A 14,599-nucleotide genomic window follows, 5' to 3' on the forward strand; every position below is an offset into this window, starting at 1 on the left:
TCCCCAACCTCAGCCAGGTCCCTTCTATGCTCCCCACGTGCTTCCCATAAAATCCTGCTCTCAAGAAAGGCTCTGATGGCTTTGTTCACAGTGAGGCGTCAAGGAAAGGTAATGTTCTGTCTGATCCCTGGGTGGGGAGGGGGTTGGAAACAGAGGTTTCCCTCCAGATGGCACATCCCATTGGAATTTCAAGCCCAGGTGAAGAAATTCACTTCTTGGAAAGGCAGACATCGTTTAAGGATGGGATAGGAGTTAACCACACAATTTCACTGGTTACTGTAGATAGCCCTCACAGGCTGGGCCGGTCTCATCGGGAAGGAAGCAGCACGAAACAAGGCCAGCCCCCCAGGGCCACACAGCCTAGTAGCCTTGACACCTAATGAAATAATACATTCTTCTTCTAGGCCTTGGCCAAGTGAGATGCCTTTCTAGCACCCTTTGGATGCTGCTACAGTAGAGCTTTAGAAACATACCCCCGTTACAGGAAGTGTTCAGCCAGGCCAAATCTCCTGGACTTTCTGGATTCTGCTTCAGCCTTGGCAAAACATTTTTAGTGGGGCTTTGTGATGTAGCGATTCTATGTCATCAGTACTCCAAGGAAGATCAATGCCAGGAAACCAGCAGAATGAATCTGCCTTCCCAGCACTGCTCAGGTGTAAGTTTGCACAGTTTTAGGCTCAGTGTCCATTTTCCCTGTGTCAATCCCTACACTTGTGGGCTCAAAGCCACTGGCAAGTGGGGTCTGATGTCACTCCTGCTGTTGAAGCAGATGCCCATCTTGGGGGGCTCTTGATGGGAGACAGGAAGTGAACAGAGACCAGATTAGGGCTGGGTCTAGCTGGGAGGAGTGTGACATTTTGGGAAAAACACAGGCTGTGGAGTCAAGAGAATTGAGTTCAAATCTTCACTGCTCCTAACCCATGTGACTTGGACGAGCCTTTTTATCACCGTGGACCTCAGTTTTACTTGCCTGTGATGGAGGAATCATTATCTCTGTCTTGACTACCCCCAAAGTTTGCTTTGAGCATTGGATGAGATCCTGCCCTGATGCTACGATCAAGGGGGACCTGCCCCTTGGCCCTGAACATCAGTTTTCCAAAGGGGTTGTGGAGAGTCAGCTGACATCGCCTGAGGAGCAGGGAGGGGGTGAACGTGACTGGCTGCCCTTCTCTCTGCAGGCCTGTGGACCCCGGCAGAAAAGCATCCAGAGAACGTTTGCCCCGGCCCCAGGTGAGATTTGCAAAGATGAGACCCTCGGGCTGAGTGTAAGCCCAGATTGTGGAGGGGAAATTGATAGAAATTACAACTGACAGGTCACAGATTTAAACATTTATTGACTCCAGCTAACTATGCATACTTATTCCAGGGCTACATACACTTACTTTGATCTCACACACACACTCTCTCAACATGTCACAAACGCTTGGATGTTACACACACTTGGCCTGTTACACAAACACACCCATGCAGATGTTACACATAATTTCTCAGATGTCACCCGCACTCACCCGGATGTCACAGACACCTGGTCACAGAGTAGACACTCTTATTCTGTTTGGCCGCAAGCTGTCTTCGGTGCTATTTGGTTACGTGAGACCAAGCCCACTTAAGCCTGCCTAGGCAAGGAGAGGATTGTGTGGAAAGATTAAATCTGTGTCACAGAACTCAGCAGGATCCCCTGAGGGAGTCAGAAGCCAGGGTGGGATTTTTTTCGCTCTCTCTCTTTTTCATGGGGAGGATTGCCAGCATAGGCGCTGCTCTCTCTGCCTCTCTATGAGCTTTCGGTTCATCCTTCTCTTTCTCCTCCGGCCTGCTTTCTCTCCTCTGCCCGCGTTCAGTCCATCATGGCCATTCCTGCAAGTTAACCCGCCTCTTATTATTTATTTGTTAATACCGTGATATAGTCCACTTGTCCCCATGGGCAGAGACTATTAATCTTTGGTCTTCCTTTGTAATTTTTAGTGTAAACTTTATGTGTTTTCCTTCATGAGGCAACACTTTTTATTGTAGAAAATAAAGAGAAAAAAATGTAGAAAATCAGCAAAAAGAAAAAATATTACCTTTGGTTACACTCAACAATAACTTCCATGCAAATTGTACTTCTTTTCCTCTCATCTTCGTTTCTGTGTGGTGACTTTTATAGTTGTGATCAAATGAGATAGTATAATTTAGAAATAATATTTTTACATCTTCTGCAGAAATGTGGTTGAAGGTATGTGTCTTTTTTTATGTTTATTTATTTATTTTGAGAGAGAGAGCGAGAACACTCAGGGGAGGGACAGAGAGAGAGAGAATCCCAAGCGGACTCCACACAGTCAGCATGGAACCCGGTGCAGGGCTTGAACTCACAGATCATGAGATCATGACCGAGTGGAAATCAAGAGTTGGGCACTTAACCTACTGAGCCACTCGGGGCCCCTGAAGATATCTTCCTTTAAGTACATACTCTTGCATTAGCCAATCAAGGCTTTGGTGCCTTGAAATGGGCCTTGTTCACTTTGGTCTCAGAGAAGGACCCAAGGGTCTTTAAGCATCTCAGGTAAACTATATTGGACTATGTGGGGGCCAATGTCTCTGGCATCTTCCTTAAGTCTCACTGATGCACCTGTATGCCCAGGAACCCCATGGGCCTTCCTCTCCACAATATTTATGATTTGAGCCATTCCTGTCTTCCTAACAAGGGGTTCAGGGCTGAGCATTCTCAGGGTACACTCTGTGGTTGTAGACCACATTTTGTAGATTTGCACCTTTTTTGTTTTCGGAAGAGAGACTCCATAGATTCTCAAAGGTATACATGATCAAGAAATTCACGAGCCCTTTGTCCACCATTAATGGCAGAGAGCATCCCAGCCTGCAGGCTCCTCTGTCCTTCTGGTTTCCAGCCAGCCCTGCCCATCCCCGGCCAGGGGGAACAACCAGCAAAAGAAACCAATTTATCCCTCTTCCTCCAGTTTTTTTTTAAACTTTTGTTTTCATTTTTGAGGTCTGATGCACATTATTCTAAACTGTTAAAAGGGGTGAGAACCTTCCCACACAGAAGAAAATGGAATTGGTATGCAAAGTAGACCCAGTCTTGAATAATTAATTCTGATTTGCATGTTCAGATGAGTCTGAGAGCTGCCCTGGCAGCCAGGAGGGAATTCAGATGCAGGAAGGTGGAGCTTGGCGCACCCAGTGAGGGAGAGTCGGCTTCCCCAGGAACCTCCACTGCCTTTCGCAAGTCAATTCTTTGGCCTGCTGGAGTATGAAAACCCAGGGCAAGGGGGAATCGAGACCCAGGGAGGGGAAGTGTCTTGCCCAAACTCACACTGCAAGTTAGTGACAGGAAAATATTCCATAATGGTTAATAGCAGGGGCTTAGGGACTCTTGGGCTACCAAGATTCGAATCCCATCGCTTACCTGTTACGTGACCTTGTCAAGGTGTCTAACTCTCAAAGCTTTGGTTTCCTCATCTATAAAATGGAAGTAAATAATAGCACCCACCTCACAGGGTACTTGCACGCGTTCAATTCAATGTGCCTGGTGGTTCGAAGCATGGTAGAATTGGTGCTTGTTCTTGTGGCCCTTAGGATAAAAATCTTTCTCTTCCTCCTCCTCCTCTTCCTTCTCATCTTGAATGGTGGAACTGTGATGAGAACCCAGATTTCCTTTATCAGCACCATTTATGTTTTGTGAGCCTTAGTTCCTGCTCCTGCTAAATACCCTGAGATACTGTTGCCAGGTACCAACACTGATAACAGTAATAATAGAACCATATACTCAGTGGGCACTCCTCCCCAGGCACTTTGCTAAGCACTTAACAGATATTTAGGCTCCTAGGGGTGCTGACTCACAAGGGTCCGGGACTCTGATGTTGAGGGTGGAGAGGAGGCCTTTGGGATGTCTGATGGGATGGGGCTTTCTCAGAAGGTCTGAGAGTCAGAGGCTATAGAGGCTGGAGCTTGACCAGAGCACACACCCTTCCTTCAGCCTGACTGCAGAGAGGGCTGCTCGATCATCCAAGGGCTCGGTGCCAGTCTGTCTGGCAGTCTGCAAGTCAGAGACCCACGGAAGCTCATTGAGGAGAACGGAAGCCACCGACAGACCCAGGGTATGCATCCTGAAAAGGAGCACGTGTCCTTACTGCTTCTACTCTCTGAATGGAGAAGAGGTCCCACGGAGGAAGGGCTTGGTGTTGGACAAGTGGGTGGAAACTCTAGAGACAGATTTTAACTCTAGTTTCATTCTGTAGAATAACTCTGTATAAAGATAGAATGGACTTCATTGAGAGATATCTGAAGACACTGATAGTTTTTCAATAAAGGCCCCTGGGATATTGCAAAGAGGTTGGACAAGGCGAGGCTTAAGGTACAGAGATCCTTGGAAGTCTCTGGCCTAAGTCTCCAGGCTAAGTGATGAGGCCCTCTTGCCTTCAGGAGGCACAGGACCAGGTTTTCTCCCCACACCTTATAAGATTCAGGAAAGTCCAGTCTCAGGGAGCTGAACTGCCCCCATAGCCCTGATAAGACAAAATCAATCTTTTTTTCTGTATCATGAACCCTAAACTGGAGGGACCTTCACAGAAGTGACAGGCTTGGCCCCTTTGGACCACGGGGCTTATTCTCAGAAGGGCATAACGTAAGGGAAAGAATACTGGGCTTTGAGTCAGACCGCCTCCATTCAAATCCCAGCCCTACCACTCATGTTTTATAACTTTGGGCAGCTTTCTAAACCTCTCAGCCCCTCAGATTTCTTGGGGTCCTGTTACCCACTTGCTGCATCATGAATAGTAGAGATAATGCTTGTGCGGTGACTGGCACAGCATAGATGAATTCTGTAATATGTGCATTATACACGCACATATTTACAAGGAGGTGGTTCAGACTAAATGAGAGAACACAGGGGAAAGCACAAATGTCACTTTCCTTTCCTCGAGCCCTTTAGGTGTGTCAAGGGGTTCTGTGTCCTCCGATGTGTCACTCCAAGTAAACTAATATCTTTCTTCAAGAAGTACCTATTTCTGTTGTTCCTCAAAGGGAGGCCAAACTAGGACCATGATGCTGACAGAGGATTTGGGTAAACGCAAAGGGAAGAGAGCCCTCCAAATAGTGATGACATTGCCTGTTGATTCACGTATGGGGACATTGTAAGCATCTGTTGTAAGTCCTCATGTCTCTGGATGAAGTATTTAGAAGTAGAAAGAGAACCAAAAGAAGTGTCCCTGCCCTTTACAACCCAACTTCTCCCTGCCTCAATGTTCTCATCTCTAAAATAGGGGCAATAAATTCTGCTTCTTAGGATTTTGATCTCTATGAGATCAACTAGCAGAAATATCTAGCCTAATGCCTACTTGGCACTCAGTATATGCTTGTGAATCTGAACCTGGAGAGTTAAACTTTCTGGACGGCCAAGGGCTAACCCTTTAACGATTCAAAGCCTTAAAAAATTATTTAACTACAGATCTTTGATTTTTTTTTTAACATTTATTTATTTTTGAGACAGACAGAGAGAGAGAGCATGAACAGGGGAGGGTCATAGGAAGAGGGAGACATAGAATCTGAAACAGGCTCCAGGCTCTGAGCTGTCAGCACAGAGCCTGACGCGGGGCTCGAACTCACGGACCGCGAGATCGTGACCTGAGCGGAAGTCGGATGCCCAACCGACTGAGCCACCCAGGCGCCCCTAACTACAGATCTTTGTATCTTTCTTCACCCGAGGAAACAGTACAATTTAACCTTGTCTTGGGGACTTGAAGTCATTCATTAGGAACACCAACCGGTGCTCAGACAAGCCCCTGGGAAAATGGGTGGGACTGTTTGCCCCCATGATGAATGGAGCCAGAACAAACTTCGACGTCATCGTGATTGGTGAGGCGTCTGTGAATAGTAGCTTTCTTTACAGTTTTAGTTGACTGCCTAGGCAGTAGTAGTAGAAGTTTGGGAACAGAACGTCCAGGAATTTTGTGAGTAAAATGAGTTTCCAAATGCCAGACAGGGGGTTCCCCATGGATAAAGTACATGGGTTTGTGATAGCTCTTTGGGCCAGCTCCCATCTAGATTGCTTCTCCCCTTGAAACTGGATGTGCTCTGGATGCACATAGTGTAAGTTATGACCTATTGTCCAAGTGGAAAACAAACTGCGGAGTCTTGCACTGCCTGGATACAGCTTGTCTCAGAAGCACAGGGGCAGCTGTGGCAAAGTGTTAGCTTCTTGAATTTTTATTTTAACCTCAGTAGTGTCAGAAGTTGTGCTTTTGTACCCATACCCATGTGCACAATTGTGTATGGCTGAAATACAGCTAGATTCAGAAGTTACTGTAATATGGTTGACTCACCTATGGCTGATACTCTTCCTTCTAGGATAAGGTTGTTTGGAAATCCCCGACCTAAAAATTGCTACGCTACTGTGCTTGTGAAATCAGGGGGTAAATCCATCTTCCATTAGCCTCTGGGAAGTCCCGTGCATCTGTAAATACAAAGCTCAGGCAGTCCTGGGTACGTGACAGCTTGACTTACAAATTCGGGTTAGAGTAGAAATGGGGGTAACAGATCTTTGAATCCAGAGTCATTGAATCCTGAGCCTTCCAAAGTCATGGCCCTTTGCTCTCGTGTTGTATCATTCTAATCCAGAGGAACGGTGTCTGGTTTTGAGATATTTCCTGCCCCACGGAGTGCTAGGATTCTCAGACACTGAGGCCTGGACATACAGAGGTACATGCATCCGTGTGTTTTTTCGAGCACACACACAGGTGCACGCACACAGACCCTAGACAAAATCCAGCTGCCATAAGCACAGTACATATTTATACACAAAGTCCCCCAGATGCGTCTTCTTCATCTGGCTCCCTTTCTTTGCCTGGCTAACTTCTTATCTTCGAGTCCGGTTTAAGTTCCCCTTCTTCATCGCTTCTCGGCCTTTTGGCTAAGATCAAGTGTAAGTTCCCCTTCTTCCAGAAAGTCTTTCCTAATTTCTCTTAATTTGTCTTCTGTGCATTTGCTATTTGCACCCAACATACTCTTCCCTTTTCCCATCTTAGCACTTAACGTGCTTTATTGTGATTGGATACTAATTGATGTGTAGGGTCCCCCACCAGACCATAGTTCTCTGAGTAAAGATGCCTTTGAAAGATTTTATAACCACTGTAACTTCACATTGTCTAGTATAACAGATGCTTAATAAAAATCATTGAATGGATACAAGGAATAGTCATAGAAACCCAAACAAACCCATAAAATCATCCTAATATGTACATTCTCAAAGATGTGTGTACACAAATATGACATATGCACAAACAAGTTTATGCACCGTTACACCTTCCTCCACTCCCTGCCCCCCCCCACATCCATGTGCATAAGGCAGACACACACTCCCCCAGGCACAGAGATGCAAACATATGGATCGGGCCCACCTGGGTACTATTATACACATACCCACCAGCCACACACACACACACACACACACACACACGCACCTCAAGGAAGATATTTTCTTTGCACTTGTATTCACAACCTGTGCATGCAAATTGGATTTTCGGAGCATTCTAATCCTTTGTTGACATTTATTAAGACAAAACAGAGGTGGGCAGACATAGCCTTTTGGCTGGGCGGATGCATCTTTGCTGCGATGTAATGTCAGAAACTGTTGATGCAGAATTAATGCTCACTTTTACGAGTTTATCTTATGTCATAGAGTTGAAAAAAACCTCGGTGTAAATATTCATCATACGGCTTAATTGGTTTGACGTACCGTAGCAACAAGCACGGCGCCAGACGCTTGCTATGGAGGCCTCCGCGTTGTTTCAAAGTCTTTATTATTATGACAGCAAAGTCTTGTTCATTAAAGTTTCACAATCCATTTTCATTAGGTTGAAGCTGAGTCTGTAAATGAACAGTTGCTCTGAAAAATCAAGCCCTCACAGTTCTCGCTGGGGAGGCAGCGCGTCTGTATTAATTATCAGGACGCTGGTGTCGATCGACGATGTTAATTGCACTGATGGCTCGTTATTTGGGGAATTGCCATGCATTTCATGCAGGGATAATAAAAATGAATTTTTAAACAAAGAGACTTAAAATAATATCGAATCTGCAGAGAATACCAACATCAAAGGCGTATCTCAAAGCTTTGAATTTTATCTTTGTGGTCCAAAATGTTAAAGAGGCGCCCGCAATGCAGTTGGTTCCAGTTTGCAGTGAAGGAAAACAAAACAAGAGTTAATTAACTGTTATTACAAACCTTTTCAACTTTAATTTGACTTTCAAATATTAGCATTTATCTATGAACTGTGCTTCTGGGTTTGACAAATTAGTTTTCACAGAACAAGTTTAATTAGGCGTCATTGTGCTTTTATGTCAGTTTTCAGAGCTCCAGACAATGAATGGATTAACTTATTAAAAGTCATCTGTTTAAAAGACTTTGTCGAATGGCAAATGGGTGGGCAAAGTTGCTTGGCTTTGCAGGGAGATGGGGAAAATGATATTGCTGGTTGGGTGTCGGGGGGGTTGTACATCAGATGAAAAGAGAATTGGCATCCCTACCAGCTGAAGCCTGCTTTCTGGGCACCTCCACCTTCTCGCCCCCTCAGGAACTGAGGGATCTGCGGCCATGTACCAACACAGTGCCTAGGAAAATTGAGTCGAAGAAAGCACTATCCCTATTGCAGAGGAAGGGAATGACACAGAGTCATTACCGTAGAATTTAGGGTCTGTTCACATGGCAATCTGCAACTGATGAGGCATTATATTGCGTGAGTCTCTAATTCAGAGGTCAGCAAACTTTTTCTGCAGAAGACATACGGTTTCTGTCACCACTGTGCAACTCTGCCATTGTAGTCTGAAAACAGTCATAGACAATAGGTAAACAAATGGGAATTGCTATGTTCCAGTAAAACTTCACGTATAAAAACAGGAGATGGGGGCCATCCTTGGCCTGGGGTTGTTGTTGCCGACACCTGCTACCTGCTACCTGCTGTAGCTGAATGTCATGTGTTGGTCTGGCTGCACCAACCAGAATACATTCAACAAAAGGGGGTCTCCTCTCTACCAATAAGAGCATTATATTTAAAACAGCATCCCTCACCCTGTCTCACTGTCTCTTTGCCAGGCTCTATTTTCTTCTTAGCATATGTATCATGTGGTGTATTATGTATTTAATTTGTATTTTGTTTGTATCTCCCAACCAGAGCATAAGCTCCAAGAAAGCAGGGCCTTGGTCCGTGGTGATTTCTGTACCGACACAGCATCTGCACAGAACAGGTACCCAGTAATTCATCAGATATCTATGTGCCAGGCACTGGGAGGGGAGGTAATGTTTGCCCTGGAGATGCTCACCATCCAGTCCAGCTATACCGTAAGTGGTCACAGCAGAGTGTACTAAAAGGTAGAACAGGCAATGACCTTGAACGCCAAGTTGAGGATGTCTTCTTAGCATATGTATCATGTGGTGTATTATGTATTTAATTTGTATTTTGTTTGTATCTCCCAACTAGAGCATAAGCTCCAAGAAAGCAGGGCCTTGGTCCGTGGTGATTTCTGTACCGACACAGCATCTGCACAGAACAGGTACCCAGTAATTCATCAGATATCTATGTGCCAGGCACTGGGAGGGGAGGTAATGTTTGCCCTGGAGATGCTCACCGTCCAGTCCAGCTATACCGTAAGTGGTCACAGCAGAGTGTACTAAAAGATAGAACAGGCAATGACCTTGAACGCCAAGTTGAGGATGTCGGTTGTTATTCCATGGGTGATGGAGTTGCCATGGGGGCCTCCCAGACAGGGGAGGAGGAGGACTGGATATGCATAAATATCTCTGCTTATTTCCCCAGGGTCTATAAGAGGCCAAGAGAAGGTGTTCTTATCCACCAGGGATCTGGGCAGCTCTCCTCTTCCCAGTGTGGCCTGTTGGGGCAGAGCAAGCTGTGTCCCTGAAGATTGCCCTCCAGGTATGTTCACTGTAGCCACCCCAGGATTATACACACAGGCCTGGGGGTGGATGCTAGGGCCAGGACCAGGTGAGGCAAGAAGCCAGTATGCATTACTGAAGAAGGCACTCCCTTAGGTGCTCAGCCTGCAGCTACACAAACCCAAGGAGAGCACCTTCTTATATGTTGCGCTTCGGGCTTCTTGCCTGCCTTGGCCTAGTCCCAGCCTGGGGAGGCAGCTGGTCCAGGAGGAGAATGGACTAAGTGGCCAGGACTTTTGGCATCTGCTCAGAATGGAGAAGTAGAGGTATAGAAGGGAACCTGGACTTCCCTGAGTTTGAACCGTGGAAAGAATAGTAGGGCCAGGCGGTGGGGCTCTTAAGGAAGGAGAAAGGAAGGGAGATGGATTTCAGGGGTCCGGGGCCATCGCGGCTCCCCCACCTCTAGATTCTTCTTCTCCAGCTTCCCACTTCTGGGCTTAGTGCCCTTGAGTCCCTGCTGTAGATTCAGCCTGCCTATGCATCAAGACCAGAGGCACACTGGGCAGGCAGGACTGAAACGGCTTTGGTTCACCTCTACTGGGTAGACATGATAAGCTTCTGTGGGCTGTACATGGTGCTCCCTCTGGAGCTCTCTACAAAGCTTCTGTCTGCTCTTTCACTCAGTTCCCCTCCCCTGGGGTTGTTGTGCTCAGAGCTTGGCTTTGGCTCAGATGGAGGTCTACCCTTGACTCCCTTGCGATGGGCCATCATCCTCGGGTCATCACCCCAGAGGATGGTTGCCCACCTGCCTGACCCTGTATGCTGGGTTCCCCTCCCCAGGGCCTTATTTCCCTGTAGGAGTTGTCCTGCTCATGGGCTCCTTTAATGTCTGGACACTTCTGAGTCATTCAGACCCTGAATCTTACCAGCCTTAGAGGCCAGTCCCCGGACGTGTCCAAGAGTAAGCCACAGTTCTCTGCGGAACTCACCAGCTCTAGGAGGTTACTATTAGTGTTACACTCTGGTGTTATACTCTGGGCAGGATAACTATAGTTTGGCCATTACACAACAGGGAAAGGGGGACATCAGACAGTATCTTACAGATGGAATGAAAATAACAAAACTATGGTCGGGCAGTTGTTAACTGTGCTCCAGACAAGTAGGACGGTTTTCCTTCGGAATCCCCATGTTTAAGATTGCTTCAGATACATCTCTCATTGCCACTACCCAAGAGGTACCTCAGTGAGAAGAAAAACAAAATATTATCATTTTGTCCTTACGGCAATCTTTTGAAGATAGAATTATCATTCCCATTTCACAGATGTGAAAACTTTGGTTTGGAGAGATGAGACAACTTGGATCAAAGAGCCAGAAGCTTGTCAGTCTGATCCCAAGACCATGCTCGGCCATGGCTTTCCATGCTGACCATACCCTGAAGTGCATGCCCGGGGGCGGGGGATTTGAGCCCAAGGCCCTCTAAGGGAGCCAAGAACACTGGGCACCCTCTTTTTTTTTACCTTATCATTCCCTGGAAAGACAACGATGGCTGGGTACATACATGCAAATGACATCCAGCTTCTCACTGCCAGATCCCTGAGCACAAGCACTTGTTGTTCATTTCTATAAATGTTAACGTATCAGGATGTATTTTGACACACTACTAAGATAAGTGCTAGAACTGACAATAATAATGTATAATTTATGTCTCTCATATTACCTTCCCATCACTGTGCTTACATTATTACATAAATTAGTTTAATGTATCTGACATTCATCAGATAATTTAAGCATTTGTTCTTTTGTCTCTGTCTCCTGCTTGCAAGCTTCTAGGCTGGAGATCATGGCGCCATCGTGGCACTGATTTGCGGGAATGCCGGCAAAGTTATGGAAGACTTTTTGACATTCATGGAGGAGATTTACTTTTTGTGCGAGCAATGCCATAGGGTACAGACAGCCACGGAAGAAGCACTCACTTCTGAGGTAGCTGTAAAAATGGCCACGATTCTTCCCATCTCAGTATGTACGCACCCATGCAATGTGACGTTGGAGGTTCTTCCATGCAAAGGTGAAGTCTGTTTCTCTACCATTTGAATCTGGGATTGGCCATGTGTCTGGCTTTGGCCACACAGGCATTAACAAACTTGTGCACGGTGACTTGCCCTCTTACTACTTTTGGAAATATGCACTTACTCTCATGTGTGTGAGCCCCAAACAGCCTGTGAAAAGTTGAGACCGGTGGCCCAGTTACATTCTTTGACCCTACTGATATACAGCCAATTGCCAGACATGTGAGTGAGGCCACTCACTGCTCGCTGACCGCTGCCGTGTGGATGAGCCCCATGGGTCCCTGGAAGAACCATCCAGCAGATCCCAGCCTAAGTGGTGACCCATGGAATTTTGAGCTAAATGAATGGCTGCTTTTTAAAGACGATATGTTTGTGGTGATACGTTACACGACAAAAAATGACAGATAGAAGGTTGAAGTTGACTTATAGGGGAGTCCTACCCACAGTTGTTGGAGAAAAGGAGGTATTTCTTGAGTTCCTGCTGTACCTCCAGCCTGGGCCAGGCACTTATGTATATATTATCTCCTTTGGTCCTCACACTGGGTATATTATTTCCATTGTGAAGTTGGCTTTGTTATTATCCACATTTTATAGTCCAGGAGACTTGAGATTCAGAATATTTAGTTTGCTTTCCCAAGATCATAAACCCAATGAGTAGTAAAGCCTGGATTCCAACTCAGATGTGTCTACACGAACATCCTAACCGTGAACATTTATTGGGATCTTTAGAAGGAAGAGAAAGGTTTGTAGCAATTAATTCTGAATTTGCATTTTTGCCCTGGCGAGGGACATCCATACGACAACTCCAAGTGTTTGATATGATGATGGTCCAAGGAACGTCAGTACAGTGCTGCCATTTGCAAGGCCTCCTTACTTGTATTATCTCGTTAATTAATTAACCTGGGCCTTGTGGAATCAGTATTGATGTCTTTTTTTTTTTTTTTCCAGAATAGGCAAGTAGATTTAGAGAGGTTAAGGAATTTGCCACAAACAACCAGAGGACCCAAGACATGAACTTAGAACTCCTAAATCCAAACCCTATGCCTGCTCTCCTAAGCCAAGCCATCTCTCTTTCTAGTTTTTCTCGGGGAACCTCAGGCTGGATGCTTTACCCTCCAATGACCTTGTCATTGACAGAAATGAAGACAATAGATTCAGAGATATCACCTGAGTGCAGGTCTCTGCACTAGGCCCTGGAAGGTTGCAGAGACAAATAGGGTTTAGGTCTTGTCCCCTGCTCTCCAGCGGGGAGACAGCACTCCACAGTATGTAATATCCGGGTCTATGTAGTGCTATTGTGTGGTGGAGTATCATCACATGATATGGTATATTGATGCCTTCTTTTCAAGTGATGCTAACGCATGTCCACTTAAATAAATCAACATATCCATTTTCACAGTCACGGCCTGTGACCCTTGGGTGCCCCATGGGGCCCCTCCAAAGTGCATCGCTCTGTTTTCCTGTTCACAAGTGTTAGGAAGCAGTCAAAGATTTAAAACAGAAATGTCCAGTATTGGTAAAGGTCTGGAGAAGCTGGTAGAATTGGCAAATTGATATACATTTTTCTGGGGGGCAATTTGGATTAGGTAACAAAACATTCATATATTTGACCCTCAGATTCTGGGAATTTATTCTAAGGAAATTACCAACCATAAAGATACGCAAAGATTTAGCTGTCATATTTTTATGATGATAACATTTAATTGGAAAGAACCTAAATATACAATAACAGTTATTGGTTAAATGAAATATAATACATCCACACACTGCACTATTAACCGGTAAGTTCAAATGATGTAGTAGATGAATAACATGAGATATCATGGAGGAAAAGGCAGATAATAAAATAGATTGTATTGCAGTGTGGATTCACCATGTAAACAAAGTTATACGGAAAACTTCTGCAAGGTTATACAGTCACTCTCCTTATCCACAGTTTCCCTTCCCATGGCTGTCAGTTACCTGTGGTCCATCTTGGTCTGGAAGCAGATGATCCTCCTTCTCACCCATAGTCGGAATGTCAATAGTCACCTAATGCTGTGTCATAATGCCTACGTCGTTCACCTCAATCACGTAGGCATTTTATCCTCTCATAGCTTCATAAGAAGGGTGGGTACAATACAATAAGATATGTTGAGAAAGGGACCATGTTCACATAACTTATTACAGTATATTATTGTGATTGTTCTATTTTATTATTTACTTACTTTTGTGAATCTCTGACTGTGCCTAATTTATAAATTAAACATTATCTGGGGCGCCTGGGTGGCTCAGTCGGTCAAGCGTCCAACTTCAGCTCAGATCATGATCTCACAGTTCGTGAGTTCGAGCCCTGCATCGGGTTCTGTGCTGACAACTCAGAGCCTGGAGCCTGCTTCGGATTCTCTGCCTCCCTCTCTCTCTGCCCCTCCACCCCCCATTCTCTGTCTCTTTCTGTCTCTCAAAAATAAATAAACATTAAAAAACATTATCGTAAGTAGGTATGTATACATAGTAAGTATGTATGTATGTATTGTATGTAAGTATATATAGGGTTTGGTACTGTCTGTGGTTTCAGTGCATCTACTGTGGGTCTTGGAGTACAAATAAAGGAATTTCTATATCCTAAAGTATTAACAATGTCTATTTCTGGGGGATAGATTATGAAATTAGGAGT

The 14,599-nt window shown here is 45.3% G+C and overlaps 1 long non-coding RNA gene across 2 annotated transcripts; it reads left to right on the forward strand.

The window, feature by feature from the left end:
* The first annotated feature begins 574 nt into the window (after positions 1-574).
* Positions 575-13,988, forward strand: LOC122231412. 2 transcript variants are annotated; one of them, XR_006208649.1, is made up of 7 exons: positions 575-655; positions 1,179-1,230; positions 9,159-9,231; positions 9,465-9,537; positions 9,801-9,917; positions 11,701-11,942; positions 13,880-13,988. It is a non-coding gene; the product is annotated as an uncharacterized LOC122231412 (long non-coding RNA). The 2 variants fall into 2 exon arrangements; XR_006208648.1 differs by lacking the exon at positions 13,880-13,988 and having other exon boundaries at positions 11,701-12,107.
* The last annotated feature ends 611 nt before the right edge of the window (positions 13,989-14,599 follow it).

The sequence above is a fragment of the Panthera tigris genome, chromosome D1 (genome assembly GCF_018350195.1).
Source record: "Panthera tigris isolate Pti1 chromosome D1, P.tigris_Pti1_mat1.1, whole genome shotgun sequence".
Lineage (NCBI taxonomy): Eukaryota > Metazoa > Chordata > Mammalia > Carnivora > Felidae > Panthera > Panthera tigris.